The sequence below is a fragment of the Nuphar pumila genome, chromosome 4, assembly GCF_984573655.1.
Source record: "Nuphar pumila chromosome 4, dmNupPumi1.hap1.1, whole genome shotgun sequence".
Classification (NCBI taxonomy): domain Eukaryota; kingdom Viridiplantae; phylum Streptophyta; class Magnoliopsida; order Nymphaeales; family Nymphaeaceae; genus Nuphar; species Nuphar pumila.
Genome location: NC_143252.1, coordinates 103,860,199 through 103,875,667, shown reverse-complemented (window position 1 = coordinate 103,875,667; position 15,469 = coordinate 103,860,199). Strand labels below are relative to the sequence as shown.

The following is a 15,469-nucleotide window of genomic DNA, read 5'->3' as shown; positions in this document are numbered from 1 at the left end:
ACGGGAAAGCGATTTGTGCTGTAATACTCGGCCTTTGTAAACGGTGTTAGTCAACACCGAATCGTGCTGTCAAACGATAGTAGTATAAAACGCGATTGTTAGAAATTGTGGAGTATCACTCATACTTGCACTTCCACTGTTAAAGCGAACAAAGCTCCTCTTGTAACAGATCAAGAGGTTTACTTACCGCTTAAAAAATGAAGTAAGGAAGAGAAAAAATACATTGATTAGCCTTTTATTTATAATATATGGCTACATATTTTCACAAGATAACAATAATAATTTCAAAAGGCAAAAGGAGGTGCTGGAGAAGAAGTTGAATCAACGCTACGTCATAGCTTTACCAACTAATGTCGGTAAATTGACCGGAATTCCTTCTTTGTTCCATGGTTGAACTCTCTTCGTCCAGGCATGGCGCCGAAGAAGTGTAAGCTTCGATTAGTGCTTATCGCTTGAAGCTGTGTAAGTAGACTTCGTATTCGTTGCATAGCCAATTGTGGAAGTCGATTCCTGACATCACTGAAAGGCGATTTGTGGTTATCGTTGAATAGCGATTTGTGGCATCGCAACATAGTGATTTGAGGGTATTGTTCGACTGTCAATCTAAGCGGGATGAGAAAGGTTGTTCAAGTAAGGTTTTTTGGGGCATTGATCAAGGTTGCGCTTCATTTAATGATCTAAGTAGGCTATCACCTGCGCGGTGATAGCTTACTCAGATCATAAAATGAATCACAACTTTTATCAATGCCACAAAAAAACTTACTTGAACAACCTTTCTCAGCCCACTTAGCTTAACATTCGAACAATACCCTCAAATCACTATGCTGCGATGCCACAAATCGCTATTCAACGATAACCACAAATCGCCATTCAGTGATGTCAGGAATCGACTTCCAGCGGAAGCCACAAATTGCTATCTCTCGATTTAAGCAAACCCAACAACGGACCGCAAGTCGTCAATGACAAATCACTATAAACTCTTAACAAATCTGACATTGTTGACTTCGGGTCATGCAAAGACGCATGACAACTACATTAATAGCCCACACGGGATTCCTGCATCCCATACCTATCTGTCGAATGCATCAGAGCCTGTCATAAAAGAGAAAATATAAGACACTGTATTAAGTTTTACAACAAAAGCATACCTCCTCACAACATTGATTACATACCAAAAGACTTGTAAAACTCAAGCGATCGTTGCCGGAAATCTGGTCGGGAGGAATAGAGGTTTCAACGTTTGCTGGTACTTCTGTAGGGTATTGTTGCATGTTAGACATTACACGAGTTAGATATTGACAAGCTTCACGTAATGGGAAGCAATATAATGTCTTACATACCTGTTCATTCGAAGGGCTTTGTTGTTTTTTATTACAGGTTGGTTGTTTCTTAGTCCTTTTCTTGCCAACCAATTCTAGTGCACCCTTTGCCCTCCGACGACTGCGATCAGAGGCATGTTTTCTTTTGATGCCCTTTGCTTCATAAATATGTCCATCATAATCAACAACGTTCACTACTGACTTGTTGAAGATAATGTTTACGCTTCGGCGCAACTTCTCGGGAGTGTCAAGAGAAACATGATCTTCACCTACGCTGTTTGTTCCCATTATCTTCGGCTGATATTCATTCGCTGCAACGGACTTAAGGTGAATTAACTCCACGTTTTCAAGTAACTGCATTGCAACTTTTCTAACACATACATAGCCTTTTTCACTTCTCGATGCCAAATCTGCAACATGCATGAATGACCTACACAGTTGTTGGTAACGAGAGGCTATGCGACACTTCTCGTCAACACCAGATTTGCTCGCATTGTCCATAACGAGCATTTCAATCTTTGCATGTCTCTTCCATCTTCGCATTACGTAAGACTCAGGTATTTCTTGTATCTTCTCTTGATTGAGTGCCTTTAATGCATGACAACATAGAATACCTTTGAATTCATACATTTTGCACGAACATGCAACTCTTCCGTTGTCAACATTGTACGTGACATGTGCTTCTTGCCTTTCGTGATGCTTTTCGCCCTGCCATAAAATATGGTATTTGTGCATATTATCGGTTTGCACAAGTCCTTCTATTTTGCAATTCATGACATGTAACACCTCTTTCTTGATCCATTCAAATACAATTAGTGTATACAGAGCTCCAGGTCGCCTCAATATCTTCATGCCAAAAGTTAGAGGTCGTGTATTGAAGCATTTCACGTCTTGTTCAAGATCAATCTGTCTTAGACCATCTACAAATAATTCATATTGTTCCATGAAACGAAACATTGTTAAACATGAATACAGGGTTTTCTTCAACGTGGCATGCATAGATTCAACTCTTTGTGTGCTTATCATACCTGCACAAAAGTATTGTCTTCCATATGCCAATGCCCACTTCTCTTTTTCTGCATATAAATTTTGTAACCACAGACAGTCAATAAGGTCGTATGTCTTAATCATTTGCTCCCAATCTGACTTAAAGGTGACCTCGTCTACGCTATGAAGTACACACCTTGTAAACTTTTTGTCAAACCCTGTATTCTGATTAAATACGTGTCCTATGTTCTTTGCTGCATTTTGAAAAATATGCCACAAACATAGGCGATGATGTGCATCTGGCCACACCTGAAGCACTGCAGCCGCAATTGCGTGATCACCATCTGTAAGTACAGTTTCAGGATGCTTCCCATTCATTGCATGTGTAAATACTCTGAACAACCACTCAAAGCTTTGCTTGGTCTGGTCATACAAAAATGCACCGCTTAATATACAACTCTGTGCGTGATGGTTCACTCTGACAAACTGCGCAAATGGCCACTGTTCAGTATTAATCTTTACTGTGGTATCAAACACAAACACATCATTGAAGCATTCATAATCTACTCTTGACTTTGAATCTGCCCAAAACATATTCACAGCATATCCATCTTCGTCCACTTGCATTGCACTAAAGAAACCATGTTCATTGCTTGATTTATTCTGTAAGTAATGAACCAAAGAACATATTTCTCCGTTCTTCATGTTATCTGTCATCTTCCTTCTCAAGTGGTTTCTTAGATCCAAAGGTGTGAATGACACATTTTCGCGACCACCATCTATGCGGATAAACAAATTGTATGTCTTCCTTGGTGCAATGTCGGCGCTATCGGCTATTTCAGCCATTGCAGCATGCGCTACAGTTACTTTGCGATGTGACCTTAGCATAGGAGTCATAAATGATGCAGATAAATCAAGATTATGATCACTGATTAAAGTGCGCACGACAAATTTCCCATTCGGATGTCTTCTCAAAACCATTCTCGCTTGACATCCACATCTTGATTCTGACATGCTCCTTGTTGGATTTCCCATTGATTTCTTCCAACCTTGCTTGGAACAAACATATGTATTTCTAACCAAGACACCCTTTGCATTTTTTGACCAAGAAAACCTTCTAACACTGAAGCCAACTTTTAAGGCATAATCATTGTAAAATTTATATACAGCTTCCTCATTATTAAACTGCATTCCTTCTACGGGAACAGAGGCAAGTGTAATTCCATGTGAATTCCTAGTTCCTACGCTTTTATTGTGTGTACTGACATCAAAACCTACCTCATTATTGACTTGCATTTCTTCTGCTGGAACATTCAAGTCAAGTGTACTTCCATGTACATTACTGGTGCCTAAACTGGAATAATCATAGTCTACCTCACTATTGAATTACATTTCTTCTACTGGAACATTCAAGTCAATAGTGGGTCTAATGCCTGCACCATTCTTTTCATGTGCATCGTTAGTGCAGATGTTCAATTCTTCAGTTGCGTCATTAGTATAGATATTTAATTCTCCAGATATTTCCATTGATTGAGCTACATCATCTTCATTACAACCTGATGATAAGCTCAACAATGTTTTAAGCAATATATCAATTTGTGTTTGCAGCAAAATAACAAACAAATCGATATTAACTACCAAAAATGTGTCTCACAAAAATGAGAGTTTGTTACTAATACAGGGGTTTGACATACAATGCATATAATGAGTGAATGTAGGATACCTGATGGGGTAGAGGCCCTTCCTAGCATTTGTAAACAAGCATTCTTGTCAACAGGTCCCAGCGTCTTACAAATATCGATAAGTTTCCAACCATCGTAAGGAGAAGATCTACCTGCAATAAACAAACAATGCCTTAATGGCACACAACACGACATGCCTTCTTCCTCGATAGCATGATGAGATGGAAAGCTACTCACGCCGCCTTAATGGCACTGGTTGGAATGTTTGTGCATCATTGCTTTCTTCCATAATGCCTAACAACAATGAAAAAGAAGACAAGATAGTGGAATGTTTTGTAACCAATATATCAATTTGCGTTAGCAAGCACATACATTTACTACGATTTAATCAGGATGCATGTAACAATGGATACCGATAAGGTTAAGCAAGTCAAAGCAACGATTTAATGAATGACAATATGCGATTTGATGTTTGCTTATAATGAGCATCAAGTTGTCGCTTACCATGCCAATAGAATACTCATGTCGTACATGTGTGTTGACGATAACGCTCTCATTATATCCACGAGGCTATAACGCGAGTTCAATAGAAGTCGCTGAGAGAGCAGCGATATTCATGCAAAAATCACCCCCCAATGCTTGTAACAATGTGTTTCTGCACGCACACGTTTTCAAAGTCTGTGTACAAATATCTTATAAATACATATTACAAAACATATAATATCGAATAAATCAATATACTAATCGATTTGTAAGATATTGAAAATCGATACGGCAGTTCAGCATAATAACTTACAACTCGACAATACAAAACCATACTGTCTAAAAGGTGGATAAATATATTGCACAATAAATTACAAATCGATAAGGAAGAAATTGAGCATAATAGCAAACAAATCGATATTAACTAACAAAAATGTGTCTCACAAAAACGGGAGTATGTTACTAATACAGGGGTTTGACATACAATGTAGGATACCTGATGGGGTAGAGGCCCTTCCTAGCATTTGTAAACAAGCATTCTTGTCAACAGGTCCCAGCGTCTTACAAATATCGATAAGTTTCCAACCATCGTAAGGAGAAAATCTACCTGCAATAAACAAACAATGCCTTAATGGCACACAACACGACATGCCTTCTTCATCGATAGCATGATGAGCTGAAAAGCTACTCATGCTGCCTTAATGGCACTGGTTGGAATGTTTGTGCATCATTGCTTTCTTCCATGATGCCTAACGACAACAAAAATGAAGAGAAGACACGAGAATGTTTTGTAACACAAGGCAGGCACGAGAAGGCAACAATGTGTTGTAAAAAAGGGTAAAAAGCAAGGCGGAAAACTCGACTGGAGAAGAAGGAAAAGTTTGGGTTGATAATGGGAGCTACTGTTACAGCAGATGGCGTAAGAGTTTAATGGATAGGGAACGTCTCCACTTTAAATAGTTAACATCAAACTTTTCAACCATCGTAAGAACAAGATCTACCTGCAATAACCAAACAATGCCTTAATGGCACACAAGACGACATGCCTTCTTCATTGATAGCATGATGAGATGAAAAGCTACTCAAGCTGCCTTAATGGCACTGGCTGAAATGTTTATGCATCATTGCTTTCTTCCATGATGCCTAACGACAGCAAAAATGAAGAAAAGACACGGGAATGTTTTGTAACACAAGGCAGGCACGAGAAGGAAACAATGTGTTGTAAAACAGGGTAAAAAACAAGGCGGAAAACTCGACTGGAGACGAAGGCAAAGTTTGGGTTGATAATGGGAGTTACTGTTACAGCAGATGGCGCAGGAGTTTAATGAATAGGGAACGTCTCCACTTTAAATAGTTAACATCAAACTTTCTGGATGGAGGACTTTTTTGTCCGCTTCTCGAACTGTCGTTTGACAACTTTTGAATGGAGGATATTTTTGTGATTTCCTCGAACCGTCGTTTCAGGGCATGAAAAGCAAGTAAGGGTGATTAGGTCTTTGCAACAGCACCAGAGTCCGATGCAAAGTTCAACTTACACGGGAATACGAGACCCATGTGCAAGAATACGTGGCGCTCATTCGACCCCCCGAACACAGACGTGGGATTCAGTGAATCATCGGGGGCGAACATACACCACCCTCTCCTCATATTGATCAAAATGCCCTTGCTTTGCTAGGGTGGTAAAAGAGAAAATTGACGGCAGCCGAAACAGATTCAAAGAAAAAAACTCTTGCAAATTACTTCGAAAAAGTTTTCTGTTTAAAGACCAATCTTTTGGCTAACTTCCTAAAAAATTAATTCAAATCTCATCTTTCTAATAAAACTGTCAAATAAAGACCCAAAGATAATCTCATGTTTGAGATGCATATATTTGAAGGGAAAATATATAGTAGATCGGTACCATGATACCTTATGGTGGTACAACCCTTGTTTGCATAGATATGGCAGCCAGTTGATAAATCTATGAGTATAAATATGTTTAGCATAACTTAATATGTTATAAGGTTTTATCATATCTAACACACCAAGATTAAAGTTTTTAGATCATAAAAAATTAATGACACAATTTAGGAAAATAAGGGAGATTTAAAAATGGTATAAAATATGTTATTTGAGTCAATTTACATGCTAACATCATTCAAAGGTTCTAATTAAATCTATGTAAATCAAATATGTACCACTATAAGTTACAGCGGTACAATACCACCGTAGAAGCACCCCTATTTGAAATGTCTATGTAGCTTAGGTTATTGGACAACAATGGCGGCTTGTTAATTTTATTATCATATTCTTTCTTTCATAGGCTAGCTTAGGTTAGGCAGACTCTTCTTACCAGTTATACAACTTTATCATTGGGTTTTGAACTTGCAACATCCCAACTAGGGGTATCAACGGACCCGATTTACCTTGACCCGATATAAACCAAACCCTATAAAGTCCAATTAAGACCCAGGTTCGGACCCAAAGGTTCAATTAATATATGGACCTAGGTATAGTGAAGCAGAGCATTGCAGACGAGTTGGATGTGAATCCAACTCTCCAAACCCAATCTGGGATACGATACCTTAGAAGATCCATTTTCTTTCAGACCCATTCGGGTCCAAATGGATCTTCGGAGTAACTCCATTTTGACACATCTCAACTTCTGAGAATTTTGTTTTTAGCTTTTCAAAAATTACCTTATGTAGCAATTTCATTTTTTGTGAATATTGAAATCAATTCTGTATTTTTTTTAGGTGTCGGATCTTACGGCTCTGGATAATTTTGGTGTTCGGTAGGATTATTTTAGGGCACTAGAGGGTGTACGAGGTATCAGGATAAATTTTTATTTTTTTTAGCAATTTTATTTTGCTCTAAAATGGTTTGAGATTTATTTGCACAAATTAGATCTCAGACTAGATCCAATTCATCTTAAATGGATCCATATTGGCCATCCCATGTCTGGACCAATATAAACCAAATTTGAACTTGTTTGACTAAAGTCAAGAAGAGTGTTGCTTGATTCTCTATTGGTGCAGATGGAGGTGGACTTAAAGCCTCTCTAAGCCCAAGCCACCTCCAAGGTGGCCAATAAGAGAACACCTCTTTCTTGACCATACAAAAGAAAGTATTTCAAATTTGGCATTCTCATTAGCCACTAAAGTGGTGACCTCCAACATGGCCAATGAGAGGTCATGCTACTTTTCTTCTTCCCTTAAATGAGCCTAGAAAATGTTGAGGGGGGTCTTCTCTTTTTGTTGGAAAAGTTTGTTGAAGAAAAAACATGGTGAATCTTCCCTAGTTGTCTCCTACATTGAGACATTCTGTTGAAGCTTGTTGCAGCCAGAACATGGTGCATACCATAACTCTATTTGGGTGTGAACCAGAGCTGCATGTGAACATGTTCGTGTGTCCATAGTAGCTGTTTAAAATCTGTACCAACTGTTGTGGCCACTTCTTTGTCTGTGGTGCCCTTGTCGAGTTGGAAGGAAGTAAATTTTCTATTGTTTGTGTTTCTGTAAATCTTGATACTTTGATGGAACTTACCCTTATGCCTTATAATCGGGTTTATTTAAACTTGCCTCAATTTAAATGATCTATATATCTTGTTTGATTTAAGAGGTTACCTAATAAGCATTTGATCTTTAACATAATTTTTCTACTAGTTTATTTAGTATTTGTAGCTTATTTATAATCCTTACTTAGTCTCATTGGAATTGGGAAAATGTGGAAGAGATTTAGCATTGGAGAATATACTTTAGAAGTGTTTGTGTGGGCAGGTTGAACAACAAATCTCTAATATTAAAATTTAGATTAAACTAAATGTGTTGTTGAATTGTGTAACATCATTCGGTTATGTGATTGTCTGTGTATCAGACACAGTTGCACTAATCGAATAATAACTTTTAATCTACTTCATAAAAATTAGCGTATGATAGCTTGTTGGAAAGCTAACATATGTGGCTATAACTTATATGTTTAGATAATTTTTTTATTCATTCGATTTGACTGTCAAAACTGGTCTAGAATTGAAAAAGTAATTATTCGGATAACTGTTAGGACTGTAACAGTCCGACCCCTTGTTTGATTCGTAGCAGAGTCATCCAAACTCCGATTTAAGTGATTTTTGTTACTCTGGTTCGATAATTAATTTTTCTAGAACATTTATGTTAAATTTTTTTTTGAATCAATTATCTTCTTGGTCAAAAGTATCTTGAAACAGACGGAATAGTTCCAGAAGTGACTGTATAGGATTGTACTAGTCTGCTGTCTTGCTTGGGTCGTATCAGAGTTATGCAACATCCAATTTGAGCGATTTCAGTTTATGTGGTTTCAAAACTAAATTTTGTACAACTTTTATTTTTGGGTCATTGATTGAATCCATAGGAAACAATCATGTTTTGAGCTGTCCAAACTGGATAGTTACAACAGACCCACCTATGAACATCAATCCATTAGTATGGTGTTCGGTCCGTATCTTGACCATCAGTGGTCAGATTTGCAAGTTTTTGGATTCGTTGAAAAGAAAAAATTGTTATCTACAAAATCTGTTTTGGCGCTATCCTTTCATTTGAAGTGCAACAGGGTCCAAACACCCCCGTATTAAAAACTATCAGTTTTTCAAGTTATCCAATTTAGCTTCCGCGCATCAGGATTCATTTGGATTTTGGATCGTGGATCCGCTCCTTTTTGGATCCACAATATTTTTGGTATCAAACCCTTATTTAGGATTTATCTTAATCCTAAAATACCCCAAAGAGTGTTCTTGCCATGTCTGGGAGAATGAATGAGCATGGTCAAGGTGAATCCAACATCAAAAACGAGAACCGTGACCTTAGATATGAAAATCGTGACTTCCGACGATAAGTTAAAAAAATGAATAAGAGAATAGAGGAACTCACTAAGAAAAGAGAGAGAGAGACTACACGAGCAAAACATGCATGAATCTCGAGAAAGTCATGAAGCTAGTATGTATGATTCAGATAGTGAGTTTGATGCATATAGGCAAACACAAGATAAAAATGTGAACCAACCTCAGAGGTCGAATTGGGAATTTGCCCTGAAGTTTAAAATTTCAGAATTCAAGGGATCAGGTACCCCTGAAGAATTCTTAGACTGGATAAGTGAGGTCAAATAAGTTCTAGAGTTTAAGGAGGTCCCTGAAAGAAAATGAGTCGGGTTAGTTGCCTTTAGACTAAAGGGACGAGCTGCAAACCGATGGTGTCAACTCAAGCAAACACATAATCATCAAGGTCGCACACCAATCAAGTATTGAAAGCATATATAACAAAAACTGTATGCCCAATTCTTACCTCTCAACTATCATCGCGAACTTTATTAGAAATATTAAAACTTAAAGCAGGGTACATGGTTCGTCGACCAATACATAGAAGAGTTTCATGATTTGATCGCTTAAAATGATATTCGAAAAAGCGAAAAACAGTTAGTGTCTAAACACATAGAAGGATTAAACTTTCATTTACAGGATATGTTGAACTTCATTAAGTGTTGAACTGTGTCAGAGACTCATCAAAGAGCGCGACAATGAAAGAAGTCGTCGCAAAAGAAGGATTTAACCAGGGTTGGTCAGCCGGTCGTCGCAAAGGGCTTTCGTTCTGTCAGAGAGCATGTTTTGCTGTTTTTGTGTAACCATCACCATCCCATAGCATTAAGATGGAGATCGGGGGGTCGGGGGGGGGGGGGGAGAGAGAGAGGGGGGAGAGTCTTGTTCCTCCTAATGGATCAGGGGCTTTTTGTACAGGGATAGATGGAGAGTGGGATATGTAGTTAGAGATTGTACAGGTTTTTTGATTGATGGTTGCTCATTGGGGGAGCTGGGCTCTAGAGGATAGGGAATGGAGTGCATGGCCATCCTTCCTGAGCCTACTCAATACTGCCCATCAGATCATTGTGGAGGTCTCAAGTCGTGATGTGGCTCATGCTACAGATGTTGGAGGGCAGGGATAGAGCTTCAAGAGTTCCAAACCAGATATGTTATGTAATTTTTGGGTTTAAGAGATGTATTGTGCAGAAGGTGCCAAAGTTCAGTAATGACTTGGCATGGTCTCTTGCTAACTTGGCTGATCTCTATGAGGATCGTCAGTGGAAGGATAATGTAACCTCCAGACTGGCAGCCTAGAGAAATTGGTGTATAGCTTCATTTTTCTTTTCTCAATATACTGGTAGAGGGGCTGACTAACACCAGCATCTTTATTCAAAAAAACAAGATGATGATCCACCTAATGTCCATGCTTTCAATTCATAAACATGCAAATCCAAAACCTCATCTATCATTAGGACGATGGTCATAAGCCACTAGCATAAAAACTCCCCAAGATCTTCTGTGTCTTCCATCAAACCTTGAACTTCATTGACATTCCTTATTACAGAAAGAAAAAGTTTTTTATGATAGGCTAGTAAACTAATACCTCAACGGTACTAATAATTTTGCACTGATAGCTACTGGTTTAGTTAGGGTGATCCAACGAAAAAACAAGAATCTAAGCAGCAACCTCGTTTTATGATTACTTCGAGCTTGATGTGCATATCTTATGGCTTATAGCATTGTACAGTGGTATTGTCTGTGAAATTCTTTCTGCATGGAGATGAGTCATCGCAGGACACAAACTTTTGTTGCCATTACAACTTATCTGCAATTCTTCCAAGTGCATCAGCGAGTTTGCTCAGAACTGCAACCAAGCTGTTAGCATGGTCTTTCCTTTGATTCCTGTCCAATTGGCAATTTATGTTCTGTGCCTCAAGATGTGCATTCAGCAGTCTGCTATTCCTCTCCAGGATTTCAATCAACCTAACCTGTAAATTTGTGTCACCTTCCTCCTCAGATGGTGGCCGCTTCCGCTTTTGTCCAGCCTGAGATGCAGACCCTTTCTCGGGGTTCATAGTCTGTTTCTCAGCTGCAGCACCTGCATATAAGTGTTTAGGAAAGATGGATGACCTTCCCTCATCTGAGACACAAGCACTAAAGTCCCCTCAACCAGACCATGAAACCAAATGAATCCAGGTATCAACCAAGGTTGCCAGACTAGGAATCAGAAGCGGGAATCGATACGGAACCAGAAGCGATGCATTTTAAAATGTATAGGAAGCGGGAAGCGAGAAATAAAAACAACAACATAAGAATTGAATGAGAATCAAAATGGAATGCAAATAAAAACTAAAATAAAAGTGACTTCTTAAATTTCATGATTTTTCAGTATAAGAATTAAATTTTTAACAAAATCTAAAAAATATGGCTGCCAATTTAGAGAAAGCACATAAAAGTGAGTGTAAAGTGTGAGAGGAAACACATAAAAAACAGGAAAAGAAGAGTGGTAAAACATATAAGAGGAACAAATGAAGCATGTGGAAAGCATAGGAGAAGCGTGGGAGAATCGAGATTCTCATCAAGTTTCGGAAGCGAGTTGTATCGCGCTTCCAAAGCGAGCTTCCAGGGAGTGGGATTTCAACCTATCTAAGAAGCTTCCGGTAACTCTGGTATCAACATATTTTATTCTACATGCATGAGGGAAGAAACCAGTTAACAAGTTGGAAATAATAGAACTATAAGACCATGGCCTTTTCAAAGATTCCAAGTACACTCCATTGGACTTCAAAATATGACAAATTCAAGCTAACCAACATTCTTCTCCTCCTTTCTCTCCTGTTTCTTATACTTCAAAAAATTCCCACAAGCATAATCCTCATTCTTATTTCTGTGAGCTGGAGAAAAAATTATTCTTAGTTACTTGATAAGAAGCCCTACTGATTTTGAATCCGCAATCATGCAGTGCAACCATAGCAATATAAAGGGATGGCTAAGCAGCGATCACTACATGGCAATCAATGCTTCACATTGGCTCGTACATACAATAAAATACCGAATACAAGTAATTAATTTGAAAATAAAGGTAAAGAGAAAGTCATAGACTAATGAGATCAATCCTGTATTATTTCAAAGAGTCATGAACCGATCAAATGCCATATATGACACAACTGTGATCACAGTTTCAAAACCCAACCATTTTCAATAACAAAACGGTTTTCATACAACTTTTAGATGCCACTTATTACTTTGGAAAAATGCTACAAGGAGAAATGAATAAAAGTTAGAGGAAAACATTTTCATGGCTTAACAACAAAATGACAATTCTTCAGAAAATTGCACTAATGTTTTATTCATAACATGGCATACAGGGTTCTTACTTCTTAGTTGTAAGTAGTCATGGCCTACCTAGTTTATACATCATACTGATACCTACAATTGCCAAATACTGCAGGCCAAAAAGACATTTGGTTTCCTTAGGGGGCATTCAATTGCACGGACAGCAGCAGCAGCACCCACGGGTTGCTGCTGTCCGTGCTCCACATACCCGACACAAACATCGGACATGCAGAATGCCTAGAACATGACGTCTGGTGTCTGAAACACCTGAGACAAAAACCAAAAAAAAAAAAAAAGAACGGAACACCTAGGACAAAAATCTCAACTTGTCGAGGACACCTCTGCACCGGGCCAGGAGTGTCCAGACAGGACTATATTACACAGTCCTGTCTGCGCAATCAAACACCCCTTTAGTTTCTGATGATTTCCAGTCTAAGTTCCCTATTTTCTAATTGCAGTTCCAGGAACCGCTGATAAGTGACATGGTCCTCCAAGAGATATGAAGAAATGAAAGACAGTAGGCTATTGAGTTATATTGTTCTTACTCAACTCTTTCCTTCTACATTGATTCCGGTAAAAATCGTAAATCTTTATGGCATAATAGACCGTTGAACCTACAACCATGACATGGCATTTTGTTTTGTTTCAAGCAATCTCTTAGCTCAATTCTTATTGTCACTCCCAATAATCAACTATTCATTTCTCCTGCTGTTCATTCTACCTTTTTTTTTGTTTCTCGCGGTCTTCCTTTACTCTTTCTAAAATTTTCAAAACTTTGAGAACTAAATGAATTGTGCAAAATCTCATAAACCAGACCTTCATGTGATAAATAAGCGTTAGAAAAGATATCGATTGGATATCAGAGGAATGGCTCTTTAACAAAAAATTGCTTAACATGTCCCTGATAAACCAAAAACCAGTTTCCAAAGAATTGAGGTAAGAAGACAAATGAATTAAAGCGAAGTGCGCACAGAAGTCCTCTCGGACGTCGACCAGAAACTCTCAAACTGAATAGCAAGTAGCATAAATGCCTATCACAGAATGTATGAAGTTGCAAAAACTACAAAGTTGTTGATATGGCTTCCCTCTCCCAACAAACTAAACAGTGATCACAAATCATCTACTTAGTAATTGTCAAAAGAAGGCTAGCAGAAATTGCTATACTAACACAATCCCCACAAAATCTGTGAAATCCCCACATTATGAGCCAAAGGCAAGGGCGTAGCTAGGGGGGGGGCAGGACTGGGCTGTAGCCCAGTCCTGCCTCCCGAAACAGTTAATTTTTTTTTTTTTTGTTTTTTTTAAAGCCCAGTCCTAGCCCAGCCCTGATTCCATATGAAATAGATTTTTATCCATTTTTGTAGCCCAGTCCAGTCCTAGCCCAGCCCTGACTGCAGCAAATAGTTTGATTTGTACATATGAAATAGATTTTTATTAATAATTGTAGCCATTTTTTATTTTATCTCAAAAAAAAATTTCCGGGGGCGCTGCCCCAGAACCCCTGACTATCGCACAAATAAACTTTTTTTTGGCTACACCCCTGTTTGCCCCCCCCCCCCCCCTTACATGAATCCTAGCTACGCCCCTGGCCAAAGGCACCCATGGCAATCAACAAAAATTGCACAACAATTGCGACCGATATGAACACTGAATCCCGAATTCATCTTCACAACATTCAGAAGGAAAACCCTAAATACAACAACCCAAAAACCATATTCAGATAAAAATTCACGCTTACCCGGATCGAAACACCTTATAAAACATGGCTGAAGATGATTCCCTGCAGCAGAAAAAAAGTTGTGCGCAATTAAACCCTAGAAAGTCAGATCTCCGGAATCCTCAATCGACAAACAATATCCAATCCCAAAACAAGATGAAGAAGAAGGTTACCTGCGCTAATGGGCACGTCCGGAACCGGCGAGGAGGGACTCTCGAGCTTAATCTCCGCCGGCGGAGTCGGCGTCGGGCTCCTATCCACCGCCTCCTCCTGCCCGGACGGCTCGCAGTCGGAGAACAGCCCCTCGTCGGTAGTAGCCGGCCTGCCGCTGTCGAAGATCGGCTTCGTCGCCACCGGCGCCACCGCACTCGTCCAGCCGGCGGCGTCCCCATCGAGCACGTCGTAGACCTCCCGGTCGAAGAATCCCGGCAGCCGCCTCTCCCTCCTCAGATCGTTCCGCATCTCCCAGAAGCTCTCGTCGCCCCGGCTCTCCCACTCCTTTATTTTCCTGAAGTCTCCGGCGAGGTTGCTCCACCGCTTCTGGCACTGCACCGGCCCCCGGTCGACGCCGTACCGCCTGCAGTACGACGAGATCGCCGCCCATTTCGGCTCCGCCGCCGCCGACCCTCCGCCACCGCCGCCAGCCCTGCCCCCCTTGCTCTCTGTGTCCCTCTTCCCCTGGATCAGCACCAGAATCTCCCGCCGCGTCCACCGGGGGAGCCTCGGTGGCTTGTTCTCCTCACCGCCGTCGAATGCCGGTAACGCAACGATGAAGCACTCGTCCTCAGACGTTCCGTTGCGCATGACGACCTAGCGGAGTTTGCTTTTATCTCGGGTTCTTCCCCCTTTTTCTTCCCAAGTCGTGACGGCGTTTAGACGGCGCCGTTTGGGGGGAAGTCCTTTTGGGGAGGAGGGTTGGGGGTGGTGACCCTTTTAGAGGGAGGGAGGAGAAGAAAGAGTTAGGGATAAGGGGTAGGTTCGTTATGGTGTGGGGGTATGAGATTTTGGGGGTTACTTAATCAAATTTGGTAATTGATTATTATGCAAATCATGGGTTTCAATGACAATGAATGAATGGGTTGTTCTTAGCTTTTGGGGTTAATCGATTTTGATCCTTTGGGATTGGGCTTTAAAGGACCTT

The 15,469-nt window shown here is 39.8% G+C and overlaps 1 pseudogene across 1 annotated transcript; it reads right to left on the bottom strand.

The window, feature by feature from the left end:
* Nucleotides 1–10,164: 10,164 nt before the first annotated feature.
* LOC149840393 (trihelix transcription factor ASR3 pseudogene) lies at nucleotides 10,165–15,132 on the bottom strand (annotated as a pseudogene). The gene is made up of 3 exons (XR_016431683.1): nucleotides 14,502–15,132; nucleotides 14,350–14,391; nucleotides 10,165–11,373 (listed from the first exon to the last, which is right to left on the bottom strand). The product of XR_016431683.1 is annotated as a trihelix transcription factor ASR3 pseudogene (transcript).
* Between the last annotated feature and the right edge of the window lie 337 nt (nucleotides 15,133–15,469).